The sequence below is a fragment of the Cupressus sempervirens genome, chromosome 6 (genome assembly GCF_028749045.1).
Source record: "Cupressus sempervirens isolate cs-2001-9-10 chromosome 6, ASM2874904v1, whole genome shotgun sequence".
Taxonomy (NCBI): domain Eukaryota; kingdom Viridiplantae; phylum Streptophyta; class Pinopsida; order Cupressales; family Cupressaceae; genus Cupressus; species Cupressus sempervirens.
The window spans coordinates 464,254,380-464,275,766 of record NC_143123.1 but is presented as its reverse complement, the minus strand read 5'-3'; positions in this window follow the sequence as shown (position 1 = coordinate 464,275,766).

The following is a 21,387-nucleotide window of genomic DNA, read 5'->3' as shown; positions in this document are numbered from 1 at the left end:
TCAAAAGGGTTGTATGATTCAACTATCTGAATCATACGAAATAACTCCTCTCGCATCATTGTGACCTTCTCCCTATTAGGGAGGGTGGTAGAAGAGGAAAGTGAGGTATCCAAAACCTGCATAACACGAGATAATCTCACAACTATATCTCTAAATAACTGCTATCTATCATGAGTGGAGGAGGTCGATCTACGTGCTGTACTAGACTCAACACTCTGACCTCCACCACGAACACTGGCATCCCCTGAGGATGTAGGAGCACGATCCCCATAACTGGATGCCATAATGTATATATGAAAATAAATATGAGGATATGAATGTGAAGCTACAAGAGTGATAAATATCTAGAGATATGCACATGCATATATATACAAATATAAACATACAAGTGTATTTGAATTAAAATAATTAAAAGTTAAATTTAATTTGAAACACATGTACATATAAATACACAACATTAAATGTATGGTGCTAAATTCAATCATGTAACATACATATGTATTTTAAAACAAATTATCTTAGAGACCATATCTAATGTACATTGTAACGTGCTCATGCAAATGTGAAAAATAAATATTCATACATGTATGTGTATATGCAATAAAAATAAAATAAAATTTCTTGATTAAATGATAACTAAGTGTACACATGCATACATGCAATAAAAAAATATAATTCTTGACTAAATTCTAGATTTTGATGTAAATGCTTTGATGATTATGGGGAGTGTAGATGAGAGTTAGGACATAGGGATAGAAAAATTTGTTACTAGATAAGTAAATGAGTTTAGTTAGAAAATGTTAGTTTACAATTTATAACTCATGACTTAATTTAGTAGTTTGAATTAGAGTTAAGAATGTTAATAAAGTAAATGAGATATAGTTTTATTAAGGTTGATAGTAAGGTCAGTCTATTATGTGCTAGTAAACATATGAATACCTATTACAACCTATAACAAACGTAATGACCTAGTAGGAGTCCTAGGCCCCCTTAACATATATGTGGATAAAAATACCTAGAAATGTATCATAAGAGGTCGTTATGTGTCATTTGGTAATGTAAGAATCATCATTACCTAATAAGACCTATTATATCCTAATAATACATATTAAGACTTATTAGAACCTATAAAAAATAGTATGACCTATTACGACTCCTATGTCCCCTTAAGACACACATGTATGGATAACGTATTGAAAAATGCAGTTGACATAAGTGATCTTAATGTGTTGTTTGGTAATGTAAGACTCATTATTACCTGACAATACCTATTATGTGCTAGTAAACATATGAATACCTATTAGAACCTATAACAGATGTAATGACCTAGTAGGAGTCCCTAGGTCCCCTTTGTAGTGCCTACCCCTAGTTCACATTTTGTTTTAATTGCCAAACTCTTTTAGGCCATTTTTATACTTGATGTTTAGTAGCATTACTTTCAGATTATCAGATGTTGTTTTACACTCAATTTATTATATGATGAGATGACTTGGTACTCTATATTTCATGCATGTATGATGATTATTCAATGTTTTCAATTATCGGTGATGATTAGTTAGATGGTTTATTATCACACATGCTTTCTTATGGATACTTAACCCATACTGCATGTGTATGGTGTGCGTGTTTATTTTCTTTATGTATGGTGTTTCTGATGTGGTTAAGGAAGGGAGTCGTAGTCACCTGCTAGTCGGGATCTACACGATGCACCACTTCCTGCCATTGTCTGTTTAGCTTAGAATATTGTGTCTGTACATGCATGGATTTTATGTAGGTTGCAGGTACCGGGTATCGACTTCCCTGAATTGTCAGGATGAGCGTACCCTATCGCATTATCTCAATGGTAAGAGAGGGGAGATAAACTCTTAAGTCCAAATCCTAAACCCTTTAGCCAATTGTCCTAATTGATAATTAGGACAAGTATTTGAGTTAAGTACCCTTTGAATGCATCAAATGATGTTATTTCGTGATTATAACCCTTTTGTTTGATTTAGTATGTATTTTTCTATGATGGGTTTTCGTATGTTGCTTTATGAGTCCTTGATGTATTTTCTATTAATTAAGTTTAATTAAAAAGATTAATTAATGATTTAATTTAATAGAAAATTATTATGATATTTTAATATTTAATTATATTAAATTAATTAAGAAATTAATTAAATAAAAAGAATTAAATTTGGAAATAAAAATTTTAAGTATAATTTTAGAATGTGATAATATTTATTTAATTTAATAATAATATATATTTAGAGTTCATTTTTAAATAAATGCTAAATATTATTAATAATTGAATTAATAAATATTTTATCAATTAAAGTTTCTTAAATAAATTAAAAGTGGAAAAGATATTAAATTATTAAAGGGTTCTAGATCGCATGATCTAAGCATGAGTTTAAATATAAAAGAAATTAATTAAAACGATTAATTAATGATTTAATAGAAGATTATTATGATATTTTAATATTTAATTATATTTAATTAATTGAGAAATTAATTAAATAAAAAGAATTAAATTTGGAGATAAAAGTTTAAGGATAATTTAGAACATTATAATATTTATTTAATTTAATAATAATATATTTAGAGTTCATTTTTAAATAAATGCTAAATATTATTGTTATTTAAGTTAATTAAATATTTTATCAATTAAGTTTCTAAAATAAATTAAAAAGTGAAAATATATTAATTATTAAAAGTTGTAAGATTGCATGATGCGAGCATGTGTTGAAAATAAGAAAATTAATTAAAAAGATAAAATAAGAGGAAATTATAATGTTATTTTAATTTCATAAAGTACGCATGGGTTTAAAAGTAATAAAGATTAAAAATAGAAGTCAAGTGGAAAAATTAAATAAAGTTATTTAATGATTCATTTAATATGCATTAAAAAGATAAAACAAAGATTAATAAAAGATAATTTTGAGTTAACTCAGTTGAGCAAAGAGTCCTCTCGGGTGAATGCACAATTAGTGCCCTGATTTGAGGAGAAAACTCCTTATCACAACTTTGGGGTTCATTTTTGGGGGACACAAATTTGGACAAGGAATTTGGGGGAGACAGAAATTTTGGGAGACACTTTTGGAAGCAAATTTCAGAAGGCGAATTCAAAAGAAGATTTTCAGAAGAAGGTTATTGAAGAGGAGCGAATTCTCTTACAGTTTTTGGAGATTGCATAATAGCATCAGGTTGAGGTAGGGTCTTGTGTTTGATCATGGGTTGAATTATGCAATTTGATAAATCCTGTCTTCTTCGTGCTTGTGGATTTTAAATCCGAATTTTCTGGATTTCACTGTTTGATCCTTTCGCTCTCTTGTTATGAACCTTATGATACTATATTGTATTTCATCTATATAACAGAATTGGAAGAATAAATCAATTTGAAACCCTTGTTCTAGATGATAGAATTTTACAATTTAAACTAGGGAGAGCTTTTGAAAGAAAAGAAAAGAAAATCTTGATTGGAAATTCGGGTTATATTTATAAAAGTTTATAAAATAAAATAAAATTAGAATTTAAAAAAATAAAAATAAAATAAAATGTTTAATTATACATGTTTAGTGATTAGATTGTTTATGTATTAAACAAAGATCCTTTTTAAAAATAGTATATATAATACTTGGAGGAAACGTATTTAAAAGTTTTTAATTGAAAAGAAAAATATATATATTTATGAAATTATTTTAATATATTTATAAATTTATATATATCTTTAAATTAATTGGTTTATTAATAAAAATTTATTATAAACAAAATTGTATTTAAAAAAAAAATTAAAAAAAAAAAAAAATTTATAAAATAAATTTTTATACATTATAGTGGGGGGGAGGGAATTACCCCGTACCCACCCCCACTGTCGGAAGAGCTGACAGTACCTGCGTCGCAGGTACTGCGACGATAGGTACAGGGTACCTGCCGCCGTAGGCCCTGCGGCCGCAGGACTGTGGCAGACCGCAGGCGATCTTAAAGCCGACGGGCTTAAAACGTATGAATATAATATGTTATGTTTTAATTTCATTTTTTTCATAATTTATTTATTATTATTTAAAATTTTAATTAATAAATATTTTAATATATATATATTTTAATTAATAATATTTTAATCTATATTAATATTTAATAATTAAATATTAATGTATCTAACATAGTTTTTTTTGTAATATTAATTTATTAATAATTTTGGTTAAATATTAATAAATTAACAATTAGTGAATGGATTAAAATAAGTAATTAGAATAGTAATTATTGATTAATTTAATTAAAATTAGTTTATTTAAAGTTAATTAATAATGAATATTATTTGATTTAATTGTAGATTTGGATTGTTGATTTAATGGAAGTTATTATAGAAATGGGTTAATTGTAAGGGGTAGTTGTGAAAACTTAGTTACTTGAAATAGACGTTAAACTGGAACATAAACCTTACCTTAACTCAATAATATACTTTCAAATCCAATCTGTGAGACTTTGATGTTTTCTATGTGTTCTCTGTGTTTTGGGATTGTTCTAGTGTTGACCAGTTTAGGTTGTTACCAGAGGCTCGGGGTTGTGAATGTGATGTTATGATGATTTGGTCTCGATCTTTCTTAATCCGACCATGGTAATGTGAAGGAGTGCTCTATGACATGATTGTATTTACTAGTTGTTATTGCTTTTAGTCTTCTTGTGCGAAGCTGAGGTGTATGTTTATGAGATACCTGACTTAACCATTTTCGAGTCTCGATCAGTTATATTTGATAACCATTTTTGAGTCATCGATCAGTTATATTTGATAACCATTTTTGAGTCATCGATCAGTTATATTTGATAACTATTTTTGAGTCTCAATCAGTTACACTTGGATTGCTTTCGGTCGCTTGAGAGGACTGAAGTGTTTGTTATGTTCTTGATGATGTCATGTGTTGACTTGACCATTTTGGAGTCTTTGATCAGTATTTTGATTTATCATTGATGCCTTCAGTTGCTGATAGAGAACTGTTGTGATCATATGATTATTATTTGATGCTTACCTGTTGCTCATGAAGAACTGATGTAAATTTTGTGGCTTATCTTTTATGATGTTTTTTAGTTGCTTGTATAGGACTGAGGTGATTTTATTATGATTCTTTGATTTGTGATTTCATGAGCCTAGGGTAGGTTATCTATGTGTAGTGTCGAGAAGTGGCTTGCAATGGGGATCGGGGCCCTAAGAGGCTGCCTGGAGTAACCCATTGTAAGTTGTTTTAACAAGTGAAAACATCTCACCTAAATACTGACTTAAATGAACCTAATAAGATAATTGTATGTTCTCTCCCATGCCTTGAGTGCTAGTACATGCTAGGATGGGGTAGAGAGAACGCTTGTTTACGACCTTGCATTCTGCAGTATGCCTCGTCAGTACGAGAGGATACTAGTGGCCGTAAGGATCACTAGGGACCTGAGATTCCTAAGGGATTGCTCGAGTAACTTCTACGTGACTTTTGCGATGACACTTTCCCGCTTGCATAGCAGGTTTCCTACGTGTCTTTGTGGTGCCTCTGGGTCTAGATGTCTAACTATGTTGGAACCTTTGCGTTAGTGTACTTTTAGGATTTCCCAGACTTAGAGAGTACTTGTGTTTTGTGTTTTGATACCTTGTTTGGGACTTGAGACTATCTCCTCAGCGCGGTGGGAGTGGACCATTTAGGTTCCACGCGGTCGGGTGGTAGTGCTTTTTACTCTTACCATTGAGATCCGTCCGTGGTCACCGTGGCTGGAGCTTTCTTGGTTGGCATTTACCTTCACTATGTTCTTGGATTATTATGATGGATGGTTAGATTTTATGATAGATGTTTTATCATTATGGATGTATGGATGTATCAGGTATGTTATTAGTTTCATTTATTTTACTGTACTTTGTATCATGGATTTGAGGATGATGTATCTTTATCTTTACATATGTATATTCTTATAAGCTTTTCATACCCTGTGAGATGTACAGTGGATGATTGAGCATTCCGAATTAAATTGCCAAGAGGCATTCAGAGCAAATGTATATTATGGACATTGGACTTTCTGATTATTCTTTCATATGTATGTGGTAGTTTTTAGACTTAGAATTAATTAAATTTAAATGTGACTCAACATCTTGGGATCCTTAAGGAGTGTAACTTGTGATGTATGTTTGTTGATGATTACATGTTATTGCTTCCGCTACTATGTGTTTGATGTGTATGATATACATTCTTACTTTAAAAAAAAAAATGTTTAGCAAACTTAGTAAAACTCTAGGTTAATTCTTTTGGATCCCTTGGCGGGGCGTTACACCCTTAACATATATATATGGATAAAAATACCTAGAAATGTATCATGAGGTCGTTATGTGTCATTTGGTAATGTAAGAATCATCATTACCTAATAAGACCTATTATATCCTAATAATACATATTAAGACTTATTAGAACCTATAAAAAATAGTATGACCTATTACAACTCCTCTGTCCCCTTAAGACATAGATGCATGGATAACGTACCTAAAAACATATCATTTAATTAATCTTAATGTGTTGTTTAGTAATGTAAGACTCATTATTACCTAACAATAACTAGTTGTTAAAATGAACATCATCAATATCTAAGTGTGGTTCATTCGGTTAGTAGAGGGCCTATGTTATGGTTAGAATGTGGTATGGGTTATGATTGTAATTAATATAGGGTTATGTTAGAAGGTGTATTTAATGTCAAAATTAATTTCACCATAAGATATTATTGTTTCACCTCTAGATCCATTAGGTTATGTTAGAAACTGAACAATGTCCCCTAAAGGTTTGCTACATTTTTTACTAATATTTTTCTACATGTTTACCTCATGTTTTTCTATATTTTTTAACTATTTTTTTTTGACATTTTAACCTAATGTTTTTGTATATTTTAACCTAATGTTTTTCTACACTTTTAACTAATGTTCTTCTACATTTTTATCTCATGTTTAACTACATTTTTGCTAACAAATTAATTTAAATACTATTCTAAAAAAATCTAAAATAATTAAAATAATTTAAGCATATTAAAAAAAAAACAATTTTAAGTATTTCACTCACAAAATAGGTAAAAAACAACTACTTTAAGTACAATTAACATCTATTAATCAAAAAACATGTTAAAAAACTATTAAAAAGTGGGGAGGAAAAAGCCACTAACTAGTTACGGCTGAAACACTTGACCCGCTCTCCAGAAATCTAGGAATCGCAATAGTGAAAATGATAGCCGCAAGAGGTTTACGACGGTTTTATTGCGGCTTGGGGTTTCGGCCATAACCGTTTCAATCGAACGAGTTTCGATCGGAATGGTACGAGCCACGTAGGTGCGCGGAACTGCCACGTATGTTCGGCCGTAACCGTTACAGCCGAAACCATTGCAATCGAAAGCCTTCCGACCAAAACACCAAAGGATATCACAAAGGGTGACACAGGTCTATGCTTTTACCCTTAAATAATAGTGATAATATAGTGAAGACATACATTACATATGTGAGTAGCTAGATAAATAATGAAGTTGGAAGAAATATAATACAAGTCAGTCCATAAAGAAAGCAACGATCAAATTGATAGATGAAACTAACCTGAGAAGAATGATATAAAATAAGTTGACGGGAGTTTCTATATGAAATGTTAAAGCTCATGTGTATGTTGGAATATATATTAATTAAGCTTCTTGTGTGCTTGATGACATATAAAAATATTAAAAATAAAATATAGGATTCAACAATTGAAATAAGACATACAACAAAAATAGTCGAACACATAATGGAGAAACATCAACGCTGACATGTGGTTATTTGAGGTATTTAAACAAGAAAAATAATTACTATGTCTACCATCAATTGACGACAAGGAACCATGCAGGAAGCCATTAGAGCAGGACAACAGACATAGAACACCAGGACCACAGTTTGAACCAAGACCTATTTGTAATATCTTGTACAAATCTAAGATTTGTTGGTTCTGAAAAATATGAAGCTATGATGATAACTAGGTCATATGATGTAAACCTACGAATGATATAGGCAACGTTTCTAAAAAGAAAGTGCCACCAGTTTTAATATCAATGGCATACATTGTCATGCCCAAAAACACAAGGGCAAAAACTCACACAAATTTTTATTTTTTATTTTTAAATTAATAATTAAAATGCTCTAAGTTCGATATAGTTGTGATCACAGTTCAAGTAAAGGTTCTCTACATTTCATCTTAAGTTTCTAATCTCGTGGAGGAATACATCGTTAAGATTTGAACTCACGTTATTAATCTGATATCGACATTTGTTTCGTTATTTCATTACTAATATAACATTATATTTAAAAAATTATTGAATAACAATTCAAATGAAAAATTGAAATATTAAATCAAAGAACTAACTAAGATAATATCACATCTAACATATACATAAATATACTTTCCTTAATTTTATTCCAATCACAATTTTATATAAATCCAATAAAACATTCCTAATATAATGACCATATGAATTAAATTTAAATTTGACTAAGGTAATAAAAAAATATTTCATGAAACATTATCTACAAATTTTAACAATACTTTAACTAAACTAAAACAATATTAGCTAAAATTTTAAAGCAATCATATTGATTAATATTTTAATAAAATCTATTATTTAACTTATAACGTATCAACTAAAAAAAAATATTTAAATTAAATAAATTATACACTACTTCAAATTAATAAATAATATAATGTTAACATCTTTCTTCTTTTCATATAACAATTTCTATTTAATTCCTGAAGTAAATTTCATTTGACTAAGTTAAATTTACATCCAATAATAATAATAACTTATGACTTTTTGACTAATAAATCAAAACAAGCCATTTTCTACATATTACTCTAATAATATTAATAAATATAATATTAAAACTAACAAACAAAAATAAATAAATATTATCTAACACTATTCTTATCTAAAATCAAATACTAATAAAATAAACCAATTTAACTTAGATTTAAACTAACATATGAACCACTTATCAAAAAAAACTTAATATCTAAAAAGATCACAAAAATTAAAAATATACAAAGATAAACTTTCAAACAAACTAACTATTATTAACTAAATTTTAAACTATCTTACAACTAAACTAAACTAAACTTAAAAAATTTCAATAATAATAATAAAAAAATGAACTAACATAATTAATGACTAAACTAAATACTAACTATTCTAAGATTTTATACTAACCTAACATTAATACAAATCTCAACTAAACCTAACTAAATCTTAAAACTAAACTAAATTAAATATTAACTAACACCCATAACTTAAACTAATCTAAACTTATTAACATTTACTAACTAAAATACTAACTAAGCTTAATACTCACTAACAAAAAAAATTCAGATTAAACTAAAACTAAAATAAATTATATAAAAGCAAACATGATACTTAAACTAAATTACACAACATAACCCAACAAAATATACACCTACCACTAACCACCCCTCCCACACACACATCCCATCCTCCATAAAAACCCTTGCGCGCTATCCCACGCTGATAGTACTTGGTCAGTCTTGTCTCCCTCTCCTTCCATGCCATAAAGGAGACCCAAGTTGGCACTTAAGAGGAACAAGACTATGTTTTATTTTAACATAAACAATTTCTTTTTTTTTAATATCCATCACATCTATGAAATGAATCAACGTGCAAAGTTGAAGAAAAAAAAAGGGGATGGGGTGATGTCACCCCATCATAAAGATGTTGACTTAAAAAAAAAAAAAAAACTTTTTAAGCCCATCCCAAGAACTGACGCCTAGTAAGAAAGGAGAAATTAAATGCATAAAGTATTATTGGTAGAAAGTAGATATTAGTTCATGTTTTTACATAGATTTATTTAGTTATTTTAATATTGATAATTAGTTTATTAATTTATTTATGTTATTCAACAAGGATATAAAGGGGGAATCTTTTAAAGATTCTTTGTGACTAAAAGGAGAATTAAATTTGTTCTCCATACAAAAACCAGAGAGTTTTTGCTCTTTTGGAACAATTTTTTTTTGTCTTTATTTTCTAAAAGTAAATTTTTAAAATTAATTTATTAACCAAGAGGGGCTATATATATATATATATATGTATTTTAAAGGTAAATCTATAAGGACTTTTTACAAACTTAATATACCAAGAAACAATTCAAACATGCATATTCATACAAGGTTTTCGCAATAGGATTCACATTGAATCAAAACTAGGGAAAGGTGGATTTTTCCAACAGGAGATGTCAGACACAACACCAAACCAGGTGCCCAATCGAGGCTATAAATCAAGAACTTTCGTTCTTCCATTCTTACATGCCAAAACTCATACGTGGTTTGTGCTGACAGGTAGGGGCCCATAACACACTACCCTCTCTCCCTCTTCTCATCCTGAGAAGAGACTCTACACTGTTGGAGTCCAACTAAAATGCCCTTTCCCGAAATTGGCCACTTTTGCCCTCTCTAAGGGTGAGTAATGCCAAAACACCCGTGCAAAAATAGCTCAAAAATTAAACAAAAACAAGAAAGGAAATCATTCAAAAAAACATGGTTTTCAAAGCTTCCCAACATACCCACAAACATACAAACATTCAAACAACAACAAGGTAGCATAAACATGAAACAAACATGAAATCTGAACAAGGGAGATGAGAATTCCTACCTGGACAAAGAGGTAATGACAAATGAACAAGTTTGAGTAGAGCTTTTCCCTTCCTTGCTTCAATCTTCCAAGACTCCTCTCTAAATATAGAGATTGGGTAACAACCAAAACTACTCCAAGAAGGACCTCTAAATAAGCCTCAAACTCAACCACCAAAGGGATCAATAACTTCTCCCACCCACTTACAATTTTAGAAACTCCTAACTCAACCCACACTATGGTTAAACACTTAAGTGGAGGTGAGGTAAGGCAACTCATGGTAACCACTTGCAATTTTCGCACAAAGGCAAAAAGAGACTTTTTGAGTAACCTCAAAAGTCAATAAAAGGGGCTTAGGGGTTGGAAAAGACCCCCAACCCATACCCATACCCCTTGAGTATAAATATTTCATGTTTTAAAGCTTTAGGAATAGGTTTAGAGCCAAACAAAAGTTAGGAATAATTAGGACCCTCAAACAACTTCAAAATGTAGATTAAGCACTAATCCGGATTAGGGGTAACTAAACTCGAATAAGAAACAATTAGTGAAAAAAAAAAACTAACTTAATCCAACTTAGGTCCAAAGGTTACACAGTTAACCCTTACTAGCATGCTGGAATGCATATGCAATTCACAAGTGTCAAGTTACACCATAAGAACACAATTACGAAACATTAACATTTACTGATACGGAAAGATACATTCATACATCTCACAAAATAATTAAGTTACGAACAACAAGGTTTCCACAAATAGCACATAGGGATCAGTTCCGTTCCTCCGTCAGATTTATCGGCTAAAATATCCTGCACACTCATTGCACACATCAGTAGTCCCATAAAATCACATGCACATATGTATATACGTATTAGGGATTCACATAAATTAAAACATTACTTCATATCTATCCTTATCTCCTACAATAGTTTTAACATAGAGATACATATTTAATAAGTACATGCGAGGAGGGACCTCACATACATAATTTATGTAGCAACATTGAAACATGGAGTTAGAATTGAGTAACAAATAAAGCATTAAGACTGGCAGCAACTATTGAAGAACAAGTTTGAAACTGCTAAAATAACAAAAGGCATTGTGGGTGAATATAAGGGACGGTCTCTTTAAAATACAACTATATATATATATATATATATATATATGTATGTATGTATGTATGTATGTATGTATGTATGTATGTATGACAAAAATTTCTACATCATAGTTTATAAAACCTGTAAATAAAGAGTGATAGAAGCCTAACTTTGTAGAAGATGATGATATATCACTATACAATGTTATTGTTTTGTAATAACATTAAAGGTTGTAAACATAACGACTGAAGTAGATGAAAGAAGCCATCAGTTTTTCAGCGTAAAGGAAGTTTACCAAAGTAGCTATCAAAAGATATATTATTGATATTAGTTGCTTAAATGAAAGCATTGATTAAAGAAAAATAATTTTAAAAGCTTTATTTAAGAAAAGAAAATAGGTTAAGCCAATAGAAAAAATATAATTTTAATAAAAAAATACAACACTAAACAACTATAGGTTTAGGTAAAGTTTTTTCATTTAACACTTTTTCCAAGAATTCAATTAATACAAGAGAAGCAAGTGAAAGATATAATCTCTTGCCTTAACAATAGGGACTAAAAATCAATTAGTTGTAGTCTTCTACATTCCATAAATAATAATCAAAGTCTTATTCAACGACAAAGTACAAATAAAGAAATAATAAGATTGATGAGCAACACTACTATCATATCATCATAATAGGATGTCAAATTCTTTTGGTAAAAAAATTATAATATTCAAAATTCATGATTTCCATTGTACTTTTCATTCAAACAATAAAATAATGTGTAAACATAATATTGTAAATGCATGCATAATTTATTGCCTTGCCTCTACCTAGTACACCTTAATATTTATTATTAGTCTGTGCAGGGGAGCTGATGTTCCCGATAGACCCCCAGAATTAATTTATCGCAAACAATATGTTATATTCTAAAGTTTGTCTAAAGTTTGAAAGCTTTTGATTTAAAAAAACAATTATGAGATAATAATTCTATTTTTTGATTGGTTCATTGACAATTTACTAGGGGTTTATTCTAATTTTCATAAACAAAAATTATAAAAATTACAAAGGCGGTGACGTAATGAAGTTTCCAGAATGCTCCAATAGAAGAATTTCCACATCATCTAAATCTGAAGAATTTCCATTAACCAATGATTCTAGAAACCTATTTCAATCTCGCCAGGGATTTCTTTTTCAATCAACTTCTGAAATGCGGGATAACATTTCTTCTCCTTCTACAACTTGCTCAGATTTTCTGAGGGAAAAATTGACCGTGACTGCTTGAATCTCTTGCTGAGAAAACAGGGCAGAGATCGGCAACTCTTCCTCCTCTAACGCAGGTGCTCATCACAGATGCTGCTAAAACTTTGTCCTATCCATGGGCTTTTAGATTTGCTGCTATCAACGACTATTTAAAACAAAGCAAGCAGCGACACTGAAGAAAACATTTGGTTGACCTGTATCTCATATGCTTTCAACAACTATTATACGGATCCCTAAAATTTAGTCTAGCCAAGATTTTAGGCTAACTTAGGGCATGTAGTATAGGAGCTACAGTAGGACACGTAAGATTATAATTCATATTTAAAACACCTATATATATATACACACACATATATATATATATACATTAAAACATCTATATATATATACATTAAAACATCTATATATATATATATGTTTTAATGTATATATATATATATATATACATATACACATACACATATACATATACATATACATATACATATACATATATGTATATGTATATATATATATATATATAATGATGCAAAACTCAAACAAAACTAAGTTTAAGAAACTGATCTTCTCTAATCTTTCTGACTCTAGCTTCAATTTGAACAGAGAAAGCTTTGAACCAAATTACATAACTCACTCTTTAGAGAAGAAAGAATTTATCTGCATACAATAACGATTTGGAACAATTTCTACTGTTTAAACACACATTAATTTTGAAGTGGGAGTAATTTAAACTTCTGAACTGCAATCTCTGGCTAGAGTCGAAATTGTTTTTGATTTGCATGTCAAGAATCTTGTATTTGACTAGGTTGTGTGGGGAATCTTTACAAATGATCTTTTCTAGTCGTTCTGAGTTTCAGTTTTATGAGCTTCAGTATCAATAGAGATTGTTTTGAGTCAATTGTCAACAGAGAAGTAATTGCTCTGTATATAATAACAGTTAAAAAAAAATCCTGTTGCTTAAACAATTGAGAACCAATTTAATAAAGTCTCAGGGACCAGAGCTATTAAAATTCATTTCCTAGTCAATCCAATACAGCGAAAACCTTGAATCCCATCCGTGAAATTAAACTACAATTTCTAGTTAAGGCACTGAACATAAGCAAATGGATTTTTTAGATGATTTTTTTCTTGACAGCTTACGTTTTTTCTAATAACCCATTCTGAAAAGCTAATATGATTGGACTGGGTTTATGCAAATCAATGTAAAAAAATTTGAAATTAAATAACAAGTATCACTTTCTGTGCATGAAGTAATTCTCTAAAACTCAACTAATCAATTTCAATGCCATAAAATTTGACATTGAAAACCCAAGTTTTTAAAATTTCAGTGAAATGAAAAAGTTAAAACAAAGATTTCATTTAGACAGTTGCCATAAATCTTATTTTTGAATTCCCATTTGGCAGGCACTTGTCCATTGCACAACTATGTTGGCCTAGATTGAAAAACAAGATGAAAATATGTAGAAAGTGGAAACCATTTATTATTTGATGTTCCTCTACTCAATTAGAACAATACAACAAATTTATAAAAGAGACGACAATAATAGTTACAAACTGTTATACAAAATACAGAAGAAAACTTAATCTAACATTTAGAGTGTAAGAAACCTGAAGATTAATATTAACATCCCCACCTTAATCTGAAGGGATTAAACCAAGCATTCCTCTAAACTTTTCAAACTTTTCTCTACCCAATGCCTTAGTAAAAATATCTGCTGGCTGATCTATAGTGGGACAATATTTCAGCTATATACTACCATCATTTACATGATGCCGAATCAAATGATACTTCGTGTTGATATGCTTGGTGCGATCATGAAAGATTGGATTTTTAGCCATTTTGATAGCAGATTGATTGTCAATGAGGAGTGGTGTTGAGGAAACCTGTGGTGTTTGCAAGTCTTCAAAAATCCTTCTAAGCCATAAAATTTTTTGAGTTGCTTCAGATGCTGCAATATATTCAGCTTTAGAAGAAGAGATAGCTGGGACTGATTATTTTTTAGATTTCCAAGAAATTGCACCAGACCCAAGGTGCATTAAAAAACCAATAGTAGATTTACCATCTGTTGAGTAACCTGCATAATCTGAATCTGAATATCCAATTAAAGAAAACTCTTTTGTTCAAGAGTATTTCAGCCCATAATGTTGTGTGCCTTTCAGATACCGAAGAATTCTTTTAGCAGCTGACCAATGAACTTGGTGGGGTTGTTGCATAAACCTTGAAAGAACTCCAACAGCAAAAACAATATCTAGACAAGTGGTTGTGGCATAGATCAAACTACCAACAAGTTTCTTATACAAAGTTGCATCAACCAATGCTGAGGAGTCATCTAATGCGAGTTTGATATTTTGCTCCATGGGAGTACTAAGTGGTTTGCAATTAGCCATGCCAAACTTTTGCAAAAGATCACCAATGTATTTTTGCTGGGTAATAAAAATAGAATAAGGTTTTTGAATCATCTCAATACCTAAATAGTAATGAAGATGACCTAAATCAGTGATATCAAAACCCTGCTTCAATTGTTGTTTCACATCTTGAATAGTATTTTCATCACTACCAGTGATAAATAAGTCGTCCACATAAACAACAAGATAGATAACAATGTTATCAGCCTTTTTAACAAAAAGTGTTGCATCATCAAACTCAAAATGCTGGAAATCCAACTTCAACAGATGCTTAGTAAATTTTTCATACCAAGCCCGAGGAGCTTGTTTCAAACCATATAAAGATTTTTTGAGCTTGCATACCTGATGTTCTTTCCCATTGTTAACATACCCTTTAGGTTGAGTCATATAGATAGTTTCTTTGAGATCACCATTTAAGAATGCAGTTTTGACATCCATTTGGTGAATTTTCCACCCATTTTGAACTGCAAGACTTAACAAAGCACAAATGGTGGTCCATTTTGCTGTAGGTGCAAATGTTTCAACAAAATCTATTCCCTCTTTTTGAGAATATTCTTTCACAACAAGTCGAGCTTTATGTTTTTCAAGGGTGCCATCTGCTTTATATTTATTTCTAAAAATCCACTTGCAACCAATAGGCTTACAACCAAGTGGTGGATCAATCAACTCCCATGTGCCATTCTTTATTAAGGCATCATACTCATCCTACATAGCCTGCCTCCAAACTTCACTGTCTTTAGCTTCAATATAGGAAGTTGGTTCAAAGTCACTTGCAAGATTGAGTTCATCAATAGACTCTATATTATCTACAACATTGGATTGAGCTGCTAGCCTCACCTTGTAAGAAATTCTTGTACCTATTTTTCCTATTTCATCAGGTCTTAAGTCTTTTAGAGTTTGTTGGAGTTGTTTTTACCACTTATGAGAAGATTTTGGTTGCACAAAAGAAGCTGTAGTAGTTTCCAATGGTTCAAAAATTTTAGGCTCATTGGTTGATGGAGTTTCTTCTTGTTCATTCATAGATGGATCAGCTTGATTTTGAGGTACACATGCAACATGTGAATCCATTAAAGGTGAGGCTAAATAAGTTGGGTCCCCCCCAAAATGTATAATCTCACAGAAAGTTTCTTTCCAAGGAGAAGATTTTGATAGTTCTTCTAGATGTTGACATTTAATATCTTCAACATTTTTAGAAGTTTCACAAAATGCTACATCACATGTAATGATGATTTTTTTATTAGCTTCATCATATAACCTATAGGCTTTAGAGGATTGAGAATATTCAAGAAAGATGCATTTAAAACTATGATGTTGCAACTTATTTCTTTTGTCTTTAGAAATTAAAGCATAGCAAGTGGACCCAAAAATTCTAAGATGTTGAATAGAAGGAGGATATCCGAACCAAACCTCATATGGAATTTCCTAGTGAAGTGTAGATGATGGAGACCTATTACGAAGATAAACTATAGTTCTTGCTACTTCAGCCCAAAAATACAACTTGATTCCTTTAAAGTATAACATTTCTCTAACCATATTCATGACAGTTCTATTCATTCGTTGAACAACTTCATTTTGTTGAGGAATACCTGGTACAGTGAGATAATGTTGAATCCCATGTTGACATAGATAATCTTTGAAAATGAGAGAAGTAAATTCTCCATCACTGTCTATTCGGAGAGTACCAATTTTACATTGAGCCTGATTTTCAATCATAACATGGAATCTTTTAAAAGTTTCAAAAGCTTCTAATTTTTGCTGCAAGAAATAAATCCAAGTCATACGACTGTAATTATCAATGAACAACATTAAATACTTAGATCCTCCCACAAAAGTTATTGGTAAAGGCCCACATAAATCTGAATGGATAAGCTGTAATTTTCTCTGTGCCCTCCAATTGGATCGAGGGAAAGAATTTCTATGTTGCTTGGCAAGAATGCATGCTTCACACTTTTCAACACATTTAGGCAAAATAGGTAAGCCATCAACACCATTCTTTTTCATGAAATAAATTTTATCATAACATATATGACCTAATATTGCATGCCACAACATAGTAGTAGATAGATTACCTTCCTCTGTAAGACATGCAAAATTTTTAGAAAGAGCGGGAGTGCCATTTAATTTTAATAATCTTCCATCCTCACTTCCAGTCAACACAATTTGATTATTATATTGCTTTCTTACAACAACTTGAGCATCTTTTAATAGAATAGAGTAACCTTGTTGGAGATAGTAAATTACATTGTAACTGAGGAATATATAAAACATCATGAAGCACAAAATCTGGAAGATTAGGCAACTTAAATCAAATAGTTCCTTTTCCAACAGGTTTGAGACTTGATTTATTAGCTAAGTAAATTAGACCACAATCACTTTTATTAAATTCCTTAAAGTAATCACGTCTAAATGTCATGTGTTGTGTGGCTCTAGTATCTAAAATTCAAGTATCATACCATGAGGAAGTAGATGCACATTTTGAAACAGTAAGAACATATTGATCACCATCACTATCACAAGCAAATTGAGCTGCACGTGAACTTTTATCATCTGAAGATTTATCATTATTATAAACTTTGGTTTTATCTTTTTGCTTAAAAGAGTTTCCTTTAAAACTTTCTATCTTTTGCCAAGAGAGTTTGCATTCATGTGCTTCATGACTACCTTTTCTACCACATCTTTTACAATATAAAAATTGCCTATCATTCTGATTATCAATTTTCTTCCATTGACTTCTACCTTTTCCTCTATCATTATGATCAGCTCTTGAAGCTATTTTATTTATAGGATTTTCTTGATAAGCAAGACATTTTCATTTGGATTATCTATTTTCCTTCCAATCAAAAGTAATGGTTTTTAATTGGTTGCTTGCCCGAAGAGACTCTAGATATGTGGAATGTGTTGGAAGAAGTGCTTTGATAAAAGTTGTGAGATAAATATCAACTTTCCCACCTGCAACATCAACATCTTGTTTTATAGCTCTAATTTATGAAGCTAGACTCATAACATCACCATTTTTCAATTCAAGATTGAATAGTTTTAACTGCAATTGATAAAAACCCTAACTTTGAATGAGAATCAAATAAAATTTTCAATTTATCAAGGGCATCCTAGGCAAGTGTGCATCCCTATATATGTTGATACACTTCTCCATTAACAGAAGCCCTTATCAAAGCTAAAGCTTTTGAATTTTTATATATCCATATTTTTTTTTCTTTAGCATCAATTGGCTCTATAGGTTGAGTATTTCCATCACATATTTTGAACCATAAATCATTAAATATAAGTGTATTTTCCACTTTTCTATGGCATTCTATCCAGTTATCTTTTCCAGATAATGTTTTCCCAATTAATTAAACAATAGATTGCATTGTGAATACAGAAAGAAACACAATTTGCATAGATTGTAAATGATTGTTGAAATTTTCTTGCCAAAATTTAGCAATGTAATCAAGCTGTAAAAAATTTATCAAAACTAAATCAATTGCACCTAAATTTGCTTTCTTTTATTTTGCTTCTTCAAAAACACTCCAGTCTTCATAAGCTTTGTACATAGATTAATTCCAATGCTCTGATACCATTGTTGGCCCAGATTGAAAAACAAGATGAAAATATGTAGAAAGTGGAAACCATTTATTATTTGATGTTCCTCTACTCAATCAGAACAATACAACAAATTTATAAAAGAGACGGCAATAATAGTTACAAATTATTATACAAAACTGCCGGAACTAAAACCAAACTATAACAAATAAACTAATACAAAAGAAAACCTAATCTAATATTTAGAGTGTAAGAAACCTGAAGATTAATATTAACACAACTATGCACGTAGTTACCTTAAGTATTCCACACACCCAACACTCAAGGGTAGTGTGACTTTGTATAGTGTCTAAAATACATTTGCCAAAAAATAAGAATTTAACGCTCCATAATACATTTGCAAAATGTATCAAAACAATTTGCTTCAAAAGCTATGTTTGCCTCCCAATATGCCGAACTTCAAAGTGATGTCATAATACAACTTTTCCCATCTTATTGTTATGGCGATGTATGGATTTTATTTTCACATCTTTATTCTTATGTAAAAAGGTCAATTGTACATCTGCAATTTGATGGGAAAAAAAGTTACCTTAATATTATTTGCAATTTGATGAGAAAAAAGTTACCTCGAAATTCCATTTTATTATCTTCCTCCTTCCGAATATTATTTAAAAGTTTAACTTTTTAACAAAATATTTATATTAATCAACTTAATTACTAAATATAAACTAAAAGTTTTTATTTAATTAATTAATTATCATAAGCACAAGCTTCATTTAATGTTGTATTTTTAATCTTTCTTAAGACAAAAAAATTAGATTCTTATATAAACTTTTACTCTTATTTCTTTACTTATTAGTCATTAGTCATATTATGAAAATTCATATATTTAATTTATATTAAAAATAAGTATAATACTTATTTATTCTTAATAATTATATTTTTTACACTCATCCCTACTCCTCCTAAGGCAGGGACTTCAACTCGCCAAGAGCTATTGTTTTCTATTATGTCATGAGGGTTAGAAATGAACTCAAAAGATGCAAGCTTTCCATTAAAATGACTTTGTACAAGTGTTAATACTTTTAGTCCTCCACCACTATAAAATTAAATTCATGGATAATGAATAGGGATAGTATATTCATTTTTCTATATCACGGCCTTTATAAACAAACCTTTTTAATATATAATTGAGACTAATTATTATTATTTTAAAATATTAAAAATAATATGAATTGTTATAATAATTTTAAGATATCAACTTCTTATGGTGTTAATTGTTTTCATGACAAGAATATATCCAACTTATGATGATTAGAAGTAAGTGTTTTATTATTGTTGTGTGGTAAATTTTACTATTTATAATTTATAAGTATTTTGAATTTAACTGTTAGATTTAGATTTAATTATATAATTTTACCATATGTAAAAAAATTATATAAAGTTTTCTTAATTTTTCTTTTGGGAATAGATCTGAATTAGTTTTTATTGATCACATTTAATGCATATAATTTATATCCTATCCAAATGAATGATAGTCCATTTCAATTTTAAATTTAAAAAATGTGAAATATTTATTAGTTCCTTGTACCGTTAGATGCACATAGTAATTGCCTTTAACCATTAGGATCTCATAATTAATCTATCTTGATTTTTTTAACAGAGTTTGTTATTTTGATATTTTTTTAATTTAAAAAAAAACTATTTATCTAAACTTTAATTGGCTCCTACCAATAAAAGCAATGAAGAAAATGAATTTTGAAGTCAGAAATAAATTATCAATTAAATGTGACAACCTGGCTTGCCCTTTCATCTCGAACATTCTCTATTTTTTGGTAATCAATTTCTTTGTTCACCACCATAACAACCACCATATCTTCATTATAGAAATTCTATTTCCATGTTCTCTTTTTGAAGTCATCAATGTTGCAGGTAATTGGGATCATTTTGAGATTTTCAAATTGCGAGTAATTGGGACCAATTTGTGATTTTCAAATTATTTTTTGTTGAGGCCTCTGTGAAACATTTCTCTCTAGGTATTTTATCGTAGTTTTAGAAATATTGGTTCCATAATTTTTTGACCAAAGAATTCTAAATTTCAAGGGTTTAACTGCACACCTTTGGCAATGCAGTGGCTATGAATGTAAACAAATAGGTATTTACCCCTCTTTATAGTGATAGAGTTTTTAAAAATATGTTGGCTTCAACGCATATATAGATTCATATATTCATCTTCTTCCATGACACACAATTTATTGTCTTGTTAGATAATTTGATATTGTTTAAAATTTATCCCTTCCACCAGATTCATGCTTACAATTATAAAAATTTGTTTACCCCAATTTTAGTTTTCCTTTGTATTGAAAAGCAAATGACTCAAAACAGTTGAAATTTCAATGCAAATGACTCAAACAGTTGAAAATTTATTTCATTGCTATCCAGACATATATTTTCTCGAAT